General features: G+C 34.7%; 1 protein-coding gene across 2 annotated transcripts in view; it reads left to right on the forward strand.

Annotated features, from left to right (window-relative positions):
* The window catches only part of GABRA3 (gamma-aminobutyric acid type A receptor subunit alpha3), a 239983-nt gene that overhangs the window by 99071 nt on the left and 127281 nt on the right, over positions 1 to 13631 (forward strand). The gene's annotated exons all lie outside the window — the stretch shown is intronic.

The following is a 13631-nucleotide window of genomic DNA, read 5'->3' on the forward strand; positions in this document are numbered from 1 at the left end:
TATTTTTTTCAGTTTATAATTAATAAGTAATTTGTGTGGAAATGCTTTGAGACTATTCTATTCCTCTTCCAACTTGCACCCAATTGTTTTAGCAGCTATTGAATATTCTTGCATGAATAATGACAATTATGGCTGCAAAATGGTGATTTTCTAAATCTGTTATTCTACATTTATTAGGTGACATTCTATTAAAAAAACTTCCTTTATCTTTAATTATTTAGCTAATGTCCATATAAATGGATTCTTTTTTTATTCAGTGGATTATACTCCATTAATATCATTTTTCATTTTGGTTAAAATTTTTGCTCATAATTTTCCACATTTGCCTAGTGGGAATCTATTCAATCTGGCTTCTGTTTCCTTTTGTTATGTTCTCATTTTTTGAGCAATTTCTTTTTTAAAATTTTTTTTATTTCAGCATATTATGGGGATACAAATGTTTAGGTTACATATACTGCCCTTGCTCCACCCGAATCAGAGCTTCAAGTGTCTATCCCCCAGACGGTGTGCACTGCACCCATTAGGTGTGAATATACCGAGCCCCTCCTCCCCCTCCCATCTGCCCGACACCCGATGTATGTTAATACTATATGTGCACATAAGTGTTGATCAGTTAAAACTAATTTGATGGTGAGTACATGTGGTGCTTGTTTTTCCCATTCTTGTTATACTTCACTTAGTAGAACGGGCTCCAGCTCTATCCAGGATAATACAAGAGGTGCTAGTTCACCATTGTTTTTTTGTGGCTGAGTAGAACTCCATGGTATACATATACCACATTTTATTAATCCACTCATGTATTGATGGGCACTCGGGTTGTTTCTACATCTTTGCAATTGTGAATTGTGCTGCTATAAACATTCGAGTGTAGATGTCTTTTTTATAGAATGTCTTTTGTTCCTTTGGGTAGATGCCCAGTAGTGGGATTGCTGGGTCAACTGGTAGTTCTACTTGTAGCTCTTTGAGGAATCTCCATATTACTTTCCACAGAGGTTGTACTAGTTTGCAGTCCCACCAGCAGTGTATGGGTGTTCCTATCTCTCCCCATTCACACCAACATTAAGACCGTTTCCACAAACTTTAAGTGGTTGTTTTTAAAATAAATTTCAGTTTCACTGAGGAGCAGATCTGCAGAGCTCCTCATGGTTTCATTCCAGAAGTTGAAATTCTAGTAGCATATTTTATAGATTTGTCAGATTATATACATAGATGATTATGTCATATGAGAGGAAAGACAGTTTTAATTCCTCTTGTGCAATGTGGATGACCTTTCTTTCTTGCTTTATTGCACTGCATAGACCTCACATGTAATGTCGAATAAAAATGGTGAAAGCAGACATCATCATCTTCTTCCTGGTCTTAGAGAGAAAGCTTTCAGTTTTTCACCATTAAATATGATGGTAAGTGTAGGTTTTTCCTAGATACAATTTACCAATTTCAGGAAGTTCTCTTCTACTGCTAGTTTCTTAAAAGCTTTTAACAGAAATGTTAGAATTTTTGAAAGACTCTTTCTGTGTCTATTGTGTTGATTATGTAATTTTTCTGTCTTAGTGTCCTGATATGGTGAATTATGTTGATTGATTTTCAAATGTTTAAACCAACCTTCATTCCCTTTGATAAGTTCCACTTCTGTCTTAATTACCATATATTTATGATAGGTTTGATAACTGGTAGTATAAGTCCTCCAGCCTTGTTCTTCTTCCTCAGGATTGCCTTGGCTATTCATGGCCCTTTGTATTTCTAGATAAATTTTAGAATCATCTTATCATTTTCTTAAAAAATCTGCTAGAATTGGCTTTACATTGAATATATAAGTTAACTTGAGGAAATTTTTTATCTTTATGATACTGAATCTTCTAATTCATTAACAAAATATATCCCTCCATTTATTTTGTTCTTTAATTTCTCTCATTGTTTTCACATTTTCATTGTATAGGTCCTGTATATTTTTGTTTGATCTGTGCCTTGAGATCTGATTTTTATGTTATTTTTAAAATTTTCTATAGCTATGTAGAAATATGCATTGGTTTTATATATTGTACTTGTATCCAAAAGCCTTGTTGTACTAATTCTAATAGTTTGTCATTTTTTTAAGATTTTCTGCATGCAGATTCATATCACCTTCAATTAGAGTAGAACAGAAGAGGTAATATTATAGCAGGCATCCTTGTTTTATTCCTAATTTCAGTGGAAAAACTTTTGATATTTCACCATTAGTAATGAATTTTGTTGTAGGTTTACTTTGTAGATATTCTTTATATGATTAAGGAATATTTTTTCCATTCCTAGGTTGCTAAGAAATCTTATCATGAATAAATACTGCATTTTACCAAATGCTTATTTCTATGTCTATTAAGATTACCATGTGAATTTTTCCATTTTTTTTTCCTGTTCTTATAATTAAATTTATACCATGAATTAATTAAAATATAAATGATAAACCACCCTTGCATTCCTGAAATAAAATTGCTGATTATGGTGCATTATTTTTTTATATATCATTGTACTTAATTTGCTAATATTTTGTTTGAATTTTTGCATCTCTTTTAATGAGAGACATTTTCCTGTTTTGCAATGTCCTCATTCAGTTTTGGTAATAAGTTTATGCCAACCTCATAAAAAGAGCTAGAATGTTTTTCTTCCATATCTATTTTTTGGAAAAGTTCATGTAAGATTGGCATTACGTCTTCCCTAAAAGTTTACAGTAATTCACAAACAAAACCATTTGAGCCTGTTGTTTTATTTGTGGTTTCTAAACATAATTAATAGGCATTAGACTATTCACATTTTATATTTCTTCTCTCATTTCTATAGGAAGATTTTCTGAAGAAATTTGTTGTTCATTTAATTAAAATTGTGAAATTTATTGCCAAGAAATTATTAATATTCTCTTATTGTTTTTTTTAAGTCTGTAGGACCGATAGTGATAACCACCTTTCCATTTCTAATATTGTTCATTTGTGTTTTCTCTTTTTCTTGATCTGTCTTTCTAGGGATTCATCAAATTTATTATTCTTGTCAAAGGACCACACTTATCTTTGTTGTTTTTGTGTTCTTTTATGTTTTTTTGATATTTCATTGATTTCAGATCTTTTACTTGTTTTTTCCTCTCATTTATTTTCAGTCTTTCTCCTTTTCTAATATATAATGTTAAGGCCAAACATTTCATCTGAATACTGATTTAGCTGCATTCCACGAGTTTTGAAATTTATCTTCATTGTTATGTATATTTTATGTAAAATCTTTTCTTTCAGTTTTTCATTTCATTTTGATCCAAGAATTATTTAGAAATGTATTGTTTAATTTTCAAGGAGTTGGTGACTTTCTTATTATTTTGATTCTTATTTTTAGCTCTGAATTCCATTATGATCAGAGAATATAGTCTAAATGATTTCAATCATGTAAAATTTTTCAAGGCTTTTTTTTTTAGCAGTTCAGCATAAGGTCAGTTTTGGGAAAATTTCCATGTACTCTTGAAAATGACATGACTATTCTCATTGTTGTGTGCAGGGTATCAATCAGTCATCTTTGTTAACTGAGCTTTTCAGATCTTCTATAACATTACTCTATATTCGAGAAATTTGTCTATCCAAATTGTAAATTGTTTCACAATATTAACATATAACATTCTTGATAATCATTTATTAAGTTTAGTATATGAAAATATTTTTATCTGACTTGTGATATGATATTTCTCCTTTTGATTCTCTCAATTTTTACATTTATAATATTGATTGCATATAGATTGTGATACTTCCGTGTTTGATTAACTTCTTTATTATTTTGAAGAGCCCCTCTTTATTTCAATCATGCTTCTTGCCCTAAAGTCTGTGTTCACTACAATCAGTAAAGATACACTGCATTTTTGGGGGTGGAGAGAGTGGAATTAGTGTTTGCATTGTATATCTTTGTCTATCCTTTGTTTTCAAACTTTATGTGTCCTTATGTTTAAATGTTTCTCTTGTTAGCAGCTAACAGTCGGGTTTCATTGCTTTATCCAGTTTGAAAATCTTTGCCTTTTACTTGGACTACTTGGCTTAATTATATTTAAAGTGATTTATTAAAAATTTATTCATATTGCCTTAATATTTTTTCTACTTGCTCACTTTGTTATGTTCCTTTTTGTCCTGTTTTGACTTTTATTGGATTTAGTTTACACATGTATGTGTGTATATAGGTGTGTGTATGTGTGTGTGTGTGTACATATATTGGCCTTCCATTATCTGTGGACCCGACCAATCATGCATCAAAAATATTTGGAAAAAACAATTGCATCTGTACTGAACATGTGCAGACTTTTTTCGTGTCATTATTCCCTAAACAAAACAGTATAACAACTATTTATATAGCATTTACATTGTATTAGCTATTATACATAGATGATTTCAAGCATACGGAAGGATGTGTAGTTATCTGCAAATATTATGCCATTTTATATCATGGGCTTGAGCATTGTGAATTTTGGTATCTACAAGAGGTCCTGGAACCAATCTCTCACAAACACTGAGGAATGGCTATATAGTAATTTTTGACTTTATCTTTTATGTTGTAAGAGAACAAAGGAGCATTCAGATAATGTTATTTTCCACCAGGATGTTTTACCCTTTCCTCTTACATGCAAGTAAAGTAAAGAAACCCATCAACTCAATTCAGAGACTGATCTGATCTGAAGCTTGGTTTCAGTTTTGATAAGACTCAATCCATTTCCCATTCTGCTGTGTTCCTAGGTTGTGGCCCTCCAATGCTTTTAACTGAGATCCTTATTGGTCTCCTCCTTAGCACTGAACCAGAGCAAGAGATCTGTTCTACCAATCATACATTATCAGCCCATCTATTTAGATTTCCACTCCCAAACATCTTCAAATTTTTGTGCATACTTAAAGGAGAGACCATTCATGTGGTTGGTACTCTTCTGATCTCCAGTTTTGTCACTCCAGTCCCATTTGAACTGCAAATTTCCTTCTGGCTTCTCTGTCTCCCTGCAATGGCCTTTTTTCAGGTGTCAGACATGAACTCTCAGACTATTTCTTTGTCTAGAATTATAAGTGTCTTCAGGTGAAAAGTGGCTGTAGCTCTTTTCTAAGACTTTCAGCTCTTGCCTTTTTGGTTTTCAGTCCTTCTCTCCCTGGCAAGTCTTTGTGTTATAAGTGCTGCAAAGATACAGGACATTTGATTCTACTTTTCAGATGTTTTGGCCTAGCTCTTCAGCTTCTTGTGCAGCCTCAGAATTCATCAAATGATGTGTGTGAGAGAAGCTTCCCACACATTTTAAACCCTTCAATTTTCCAATGTTATTATACCAGCCTCAGGTATCCACTAAAAGCTTTGGTGGTTTCTACCAGTGATGCACACAGGTCATTGGCCTCTGAGCAATGTCAAGGATTAGAAAATGGCCCTGGGAGAAAAACAATGGTCAGTTCTCAGTTCACAGTTCCCATCCAAATGATTTTGATCCTTTACATCTGGTGATCTATGCAAGGTTGGCTTACACAAAGGTGTGATGGGTGGATAATTCATGCTATTAGGATGAAATTTTCAATAATTAGCATGGTTAAACTTGCTGAATTTAAGTTCCAAAGCCTCCAAAGAACATATCCGACCATGAAGTTTTAAAATGAGAAGCAAGATGATGCTTGTGGGTGAACGCAGAAGCACTCTAGGGCCTTGGCATGGATCTCTGCCCCTTCAAACAGGGTTTGTACCAGAGAACATTGACTTTATAGTCAGACATACCAAGAGGTCAGTCCTGTCTTTGCCAGGTGTTCTAGCTGTGTAATCATGGGGCACTTTCTTACCTTCCCCAAGTCTGTTTTCTCATCTGTAAGAAAAGGGTTGAGCAAAAGGTGGACAGAAAGGATACAACTTCTCCCAAGTGGCAATTTTAATCTAGCATTCTTTTTGGGAAATAGTTTCCATTCCCCACCAGGAAAAGGAACAAAAGGAATGAATTAATGGCTGTAAGCATTCTCTTTTCCATGAATTATGAAGAGAGAAGCCATATTAATATTTGTCAGAGCAATGTTCATAGTGTCGGATGGAAAGGAACAGCATGCAGAATTATTTCCAAATTGAAAAACAGATGTGATCTTGTATGTAAGCAAGATATCTTTATATTAAGGAGATAACCATAGCATTTTGATGAGCTACTTTGATTTCTAGCTAAGAGGGAGTTAAATAGAAAAGAAATCAGCAAATTAAAGGGCACAGTAATGAAATTCAAAAAGGTTTGTGGCAGTATAACACACCAAGTCTAAATTTGGCTGATGGGGCACTTAATTCTTCAGGGAAAACTTAGATGAATAAATGTAGATTTATTTAACATTAATTAGGTTTATATTAGAGCCTAAGGATAAGTTCTTCTTCAGTGGACTCCAGATTATTATTGGTCATAGGACCTCAAGGGATTGGTAACTATTGGGGTGATAATAAGAGTCTTGGACTAAGAGAAGGACAGTTTAGTTATAGCTGTAGTTGTACCACCACGGCTTGTCAAATACCTTCCTTTACTTGATGGCCTATAAATGAGTATAGATTTTGGCTCTTTCATTTGCTAGTTTGATGATTCTAAAGTGTTACATCTATCATCTTACTGCAGTACTTGGCCCCCTAGTGTGCAATGGCTAGCTGGTATGAAATTAAGTGTGGCATTTAATATTTACTTTACCAAGGAGTGCACTCTGTATTCCTGGGCAAACACAATCACCAAGTTTCAGCTCATTACTGCATCACTGTATATTGTAGACACCTTCCAGCTAAAGTGCTTATCAAATCATGAAATATCTGTGAGCTGGTTAGCGAGGCACAGAATGTTAACTCCTGAAGAAACTTCCAACTTTTTCTGGACCAGCCTCTCCTCCAGGACTATAATATGCTTTGTATCATCTCTGCTAGTTAGCTGTCTAGCTTCTGCCTGAATGCCTCTAGTAAGTGAGGTCGTGTTCCCACTTTAAACCATACTGGAAAGTTCCATCCATGGTTGATAAATTTTAATTATGAAGAATTTTCTCTCTAAAGTCTATTTTCCTTTTTACATGATGAGCCTCAGGAAATTTGAGGGAAATTATCTTTCTGGTGTCTTCAAGTGTTCTTCATATTATCTGGTTTTAGGGCTTTTTACAATCCTGATCACTGTTCTCTCAGCATTTCTCAAACTGTGTTTCACTGAATATTAATATCCTGTGAGAAATCAATAAGTGATCCAATGTTTTGAGAAAAGATTTTATTTTGTCAAATGTTTGGGTAGATTAACAAAGTCAAATGAGTTTTAATGCAGGACTACATAGATTCCTTTATATGTTAATGTTAGTTCTGAATATATAGGAAGTAGTTTTAGTATGTAATCTTTTGTGACCATGGCACCTTTTTGGCCCCCCAGAACACCTCTCACTTAGGATACAAGTTATCCATAGGCAAGCATGGGAACTGCTGCTCTGGAGACTACCTAGTTTATTAATATCTAACCTAAAGTGTGTTATCTAGTGCTGAACACAATACTCCAGATGTTTTCCAGCTATCTCACAGAGCAACAGGGACTATCACCTCTCCCATTTTATGTATCACACTTCTATTAATGTAACCTAAAATAGAATTAGCCTATTGGGTGATGGCATTGTTCTGTTTGCTTATTTTGAGCTTTTTGATCAACTAAAATCCACCAGATTTTTTCTCATGACTGTTGATGAGCCAATCTCCTCAATCCTATGTATTACAGTATTTATTTTTGATCACAAATACAGGAATTTCATCTTATATATTTCACTCTAATAATTTCAATCCACATAATACTTTCTATTTCTGTTATTCAATGTATTTACTATCATTTTTAGCTTAATGCTATCTACATACTTGAATCATCATGCCTTCTATGTCTTTATTATTTTTTAATATCATTTAATTATTTTAAAAAACCTCATTTTAGGCACCAGAGGCTACATAAATGTTTGACACTGACCCACTAAATAGAGTTTTTTAGCCAACTAACATATCACATAAATATACTCTAATCTATTCCATTTTTCCGTGTGGCATCACAGATATATGATACAGTTTGTCAGTACTGTGATGAAATCCAGATATACCTTGTCAATGGCTCCTCTCTCTGATGTGGCAATTTTGTTTTCCATAAAAGGTAGACTTAGCATAATTTGTTTTTAGTGAACCCATAGTAGCTCCTGCTAGTAATTATCACTTTTTCCAATGCTTATGGTTTTTTTGTTTCCTAATTTGACCTAGAATTTTATTGTCAGGTAATTTTAGCCTTAATAAAGAAATAGCCTATGTAACCAGTTAAGTCTGTCTTCCCAAGGCATTGATAATAACATAGCACAGTTAAACTAAGAATATTTTCTGTGGTTTTGGGAAAATTTCCTAGCCCCTCTGCTGTCTAAGATTCCATCAACAAATAAATGGTCCTCATATCTTCTACCACTGTTACAGGGATGTTGATGCATTAAATTATTTATTAATTCATTTACTAAGTTCCTTTTCTAAGCCAGATATCCTGCTAGGTACTTTGGGGATAAAAGGATGAATAAGACATAGTATTTTTCATCAGATATTATAGATTACATATAGCAGTTAGCTCAATGAGAGAAAGGACTAGTTTCCAAAGTTAAGTTTTTTATATTATGTTAGGGTAAACAAACTTATCCTTGGTTTCTTGAGAATTTCTTTGTTCTATTTTCCCAAAATACTGATTTTATGCCCATGTAGACTCTGTGTTTTAACTTCCTTAAAAAGACCAGCATAAATGTAAACAGTATTAGGTACTCAAGTGTGATTAGAGATAAGGTTAGTATTAATGTTTTAACAAGAAACAATTACAATTTAATCCTCCCATTATGAAAATTGTTTCAAATAATATGAAGAAAAGAATAAATGCAACAATATTCATTTATATGCTGCTACTAGTGCAGAAAGAATTCTTTCTTTAATTGGAAGGAAAAAATGAAGAGATTCCCAGGACCCTTGTTACTCCTCATGGATGTATAGCAGGGAACTTTTTTTCTTTAAAAACAATATTTGTTGTGTTTTTTGTGATTATAAAAAGAATATATGTTCATTATATAAATTTTATAAAACATAAAGTACAAAAGGCTTTGCAATTATACCTGATAGATCAAAGATATTCTCTTTTCTGAAAATAAATTGCCCAACATGTCAATAAACATATTTTAAAAAGGATAAAATCCCAAGGACACATAGAAAGGATAGAAGATGACAGCAGATAGAGATGTCAATAAAATTTTGGAAGATAGGAAACAGAAGGACTGGTAGCAGGGCACCTTCATATCCATTTAGTCCTTACATTCATGTCTTATTTTGTCCTCACAACATTGCTAAGAGAATGGGAAGGTTACAGATGGTGAATCTGAGGCTCTTGGCAGAGAAGAAACTTGACAAAATTGATCCAGTTTTAGGAAAAAAAAAATACTGTCCTCTTGAATTCCGGTCCAGAGTGTTCACTGCTCCTCCACTGAGAGTAATACTGAATCATATCCCACTCCAAACCATTTAGTAGTGGTTGGTGGAGACAGAGCCAATGGGATGACTAATTAAGACTTGACTTTATTTATCTTAAATAATGTATTGAGGTGAAATCCACATAACATAAAATTAATCAATTTAAAGTAAACAGTTCAGTGGCATTTAGGAAATTCACAATGACATGGAACCATCACCTCTATCTACTTCCAAAGCATTTCATCACTTCAAAATAAAACCCCATACCCATTAGGTACTATCTCCCCATCCCCCCTCCTCTCAGCCCTGGAAACCATCAATCTGCATTTTGTTTCTCTGTATTTACCAATATTTTGGATATTTCCTATAGGTGGAATCATAAAAAATGTGGCCTTTCATGCCTACTTTCTTTCACTTAGCATGATATTTTGGATTTACATCCATATATCAGTGCATGTATCAGTATGTCATTCCTTTTTATTGATGAATAGTATCCCTTTGTATGGATAGAACACAATTTGTTTAGCTATTCATGGATGAACATTTGAGCTGTTTCCACCTTTTGGTTATTGTAAATAGAATTGCTATAAATATTCATGTACAAGCTTTTGTTTGAACATCTGTTTTCAGTTCTCTTAGGTTTATACTTACCAATGGAATGTGGGGTCACATGATAATTTTATGTTTAAAGTTTTGAGAAACTGCTAAACTGTTTTACTTGATTTTTTGATGGGAGAGGAAAGGAGGAAAGAAATGGAGAGAAGTGGAGAGGACAAAGAGTGCACGCGTGCGAGAGGGAGAGAGAGAGAGAGAGAGAGAGAGAGAACTCAACATGTTTGAAATGAAAGTCTGTGTACTTTGTATAAACCCCACTATTTGTCATTGAAAACTGTGAGGATGGTTCTCTTGCACAAACACCTAACTAGGAAAATGGGGAGAGGTTCATGGACATTTTCTGGATCACTGACTGGTGGGGAAGGACAGTATATATTAGCAACTAGAAGACTGCAGTCTTTTGTTACTAATTGGTTTCACTTTCTGCCCAACAGGTTCTATTAAATTTGTGCTTAATATAAAGCTCCACGCAGTAGGTGTGGCTCTGGAATTAGACCAAGGGGGTGCCTGAGGGTTAATCAAGGGAGTCACATGGCAGTAGTTTTTCCCAAGGACCCTCAGCACATGCAATGAGACCAGTGAGACTTCAGTGCAGTGGTGCCCAAATTTTGATGCACAAATTTGATTTTGTGCACCAATTTTAATGCACATTGGAATTCCCTGAGGATCTTTAAAAAATACTGATTCCTTGTATTTTGCCATATCAAAAAGTGCTGATTCCTGCATCCTACCCACAGATGTTCGGATTTAAATGGCCTAGGGTAGAACCAGGACATCAGAAGTTTTAAAGCTCCTCAAGTGATTTTAATATGCAGCCAAGTTTGGGAATCATTGCTATAACTGTTTGTAAAGCCCTGCCTGCTGAGGTGACAGGAAGGTATTTTCTCTCTGCCTTATCTTTTCCTTCTTATTCTCCACCTTGAATCTTCCAATTCCATTCAACTATATCTTAACCTCTATACCAGAGAGTATTCTAGAAGATACAAAAATAAAACAATTTGTAACCAACAGAGGATTACCAGGTGCTCAGAGGGTAAACGGATAGGACCACAAAATCAGGCAACAGAGAAACAATATTTTTTGTTTGTTTTATTTTAGCATGTTTATTTTTGGTCCAAGCCTTGATCAGTTTAGAGGCAGGACAAGATATTGAAGATATGGAGCTTTGGGAAGTTTGACCCCTTCTCTGTCTGGTTAGTGTTAAGAATGACCAAGTCAAGCAACTGTGAGGTTCTCCAGGTGACTTAAAAGCAAATAAGCCAGAATTCCTTCCATTTATACACCTATCTACCCATATTTTTATTTAACACATTTTTTTTTTTGATCACCAGCTATGTGCCAACCATTCTGCTTGGTGCAGAGGTTAGCTTAGTAAGTAAAATGGACCAAAAATTCTGCTTATTTATATTTACAATCTAGTGTGTGGGAGAGATTAACATTAAATAAATGATCATACAAGTTCTCTTTACAAACTGTGATGTGAGATAGAACAGCAGTGACACCTAATTCAAACTTCAGGGAAGGAGTAAGGAAATGCCTGTCTGACGAACTGCCATTTAAACTAATACCTAAAAAAATGAAAGTTCACCAGAAAGAGCTTTCCAGGTGGAGGGAACAGTGTATGTGACAAATCTGAGGTGATAAAAGCCTTGATACATTCCAGAGACAAATTAAAAAACAAAACCAAAACAGCCAGTGGGGGTAGAGTACAGTGAGGTTCAGTAGGGAAAACAAAATTAGAGGGGTAGGCAGGAACCAGATCATGTAGGACTTATATGTCATGATAGGGACTTGAGTTTTAATCGAGGTATGTTATGAAGCCATCAGAAAGGTTTAACGCAGGGAAGTGATAAGATCTTACTTACTTTTAAAATAAGAAATTATTCTGGAGTATGGGCAGCTTAACAGTTTCATTCATTTATTTAATTCAATAATTATTTATTCATTTCTTGTTTTATTGGATTCTGGGTAGGCACAAATGAGCAATATATGATTCCTGCCCTCAAGAAGCTAAATGTAGTTGGCAAAGTACTTGAAAACATAAAATTATGATAGGGTGTGATAAAGGCCACAAGGGCAGTATGCACATGGTACTGAGAGAGCAAAGACAAGGGGTATACCCCTTGGAATAGAGAATTGGGGAATGCTTCAAAGAGGAAAAGATCTGTAAGTTAGAGGAAAAGTAATTTGATATAGAATTATAGAAAAGATGACAAAGGGTATCCTAGGCAGAGGACAGGTACAAAAGTCAGGATGTATAAAATATTGCATATGTGTCTAGTCATAGCAAGATAGCTACAATGGATCCTTATCACAAACCAATAATGCCAGCAATCACCTGTCAATGAGCTGCCTTTGAACTGATTCATCTTCCGCCTGTCACACATTCATAGGCCCTTACCCTCTCGCCCATCACCAACATTTCCACATTCTAGTCTCTTGCTTAATTTGAGAAAGAGAGAAAATCTGAAGAGAAAATCCATTTTTTAACTCACCCTTACAGTAATAGCTCTTGCAATTGCTTGGCACTTCTATAGATAAGTTATCTACAGTTCTCTTTTCATCAATTCTTTGTAGTCTTCCTTTAAATGTATCTAAGACTTACCTGCTACCACAAATATGCTACTATAATAATATAACAACTTCCTGCCATAACTCTTCTCTAGACCATTCCTTTCCTGGGATCCCATTAGTGTGGAAAAGCAGAGTGCTACCAACCATTGTTAAAGAAGACATGGGTCTAGATGGCTGGAATATATCCAAGGTCAGGACCGAAGAGATTGAATTCTATCCCCAGCTTTAGCCCCAATTTATCACATAACCTCAAATAAGTGCCTTGCCTTTTAGCACAGCAGTTTCCCCACCTATCACATAAGAAAAAAAAATATATATATATATATTTTCCTGATAGCAATAATACCTAAGTAACTTGAAATTCACTTCCAGGTAACCTGAACAGTGTTTCTGTGTCATTGTGGTCATTTAGGATCCCCAGGTGGTCACTGCTATTTCTGAAAACATGAGAAGAGGAAATAACAATAGAAAGTATTCAGGATAGACCCTGGGCAGAAACTTTTGAGTATCAGGACATTACCCTTATGTGCCTCAAATGACATAGTTAGCATTAATGGTTTAGTCAAGCTCTGGTGGGATTTCTCAGTTGGCTTTTATTCAGATTCAACTTTCTACCTTTCTCCCACTGGAATCCCTTGGCTTAAGCTACAAATAGTCAACAATCTGGAAGGCTTCACAATAGAAGAGGAGGCATGAGGCAAGGCAATGAGTGGAGTCTCTTCTGTCATTCAAACTACCACCTATGCAGTGGATTTTAAAAACGGTTCCTAAGAGAAGTAGCTCTAGCTACTAAGTAGGTAATAACATGATTCTGTGTTGTGTCCCCTTTGTTATTCCTCTTCCCCAGTAAGCTACTTTAAGGTAGGAACTATGTCCTGTTAATTTCTCTCTTCCCCTCTAGTACCTAGCACAGAGCCTTGACAATAGAAGAGGTGTACGAAAACTCTGAGTGGGAAATAATTGATAGGTTCTCCTCTTAA

The sequence above is a fragment of the Eulemur rufifrons genome, chromosome 30 (genome assembly GCF_041146395.1).
Source record: "Eulemur rufifrons isolate Redbay chromosome 30, OSU_ERuf_1, whole genome shotgun sequence".
NCBI lineage: Eukaryota > Metazoa > Chordata > Mammalia > Primates > Lemuridae > Eulemur > Eulemur rufifrons.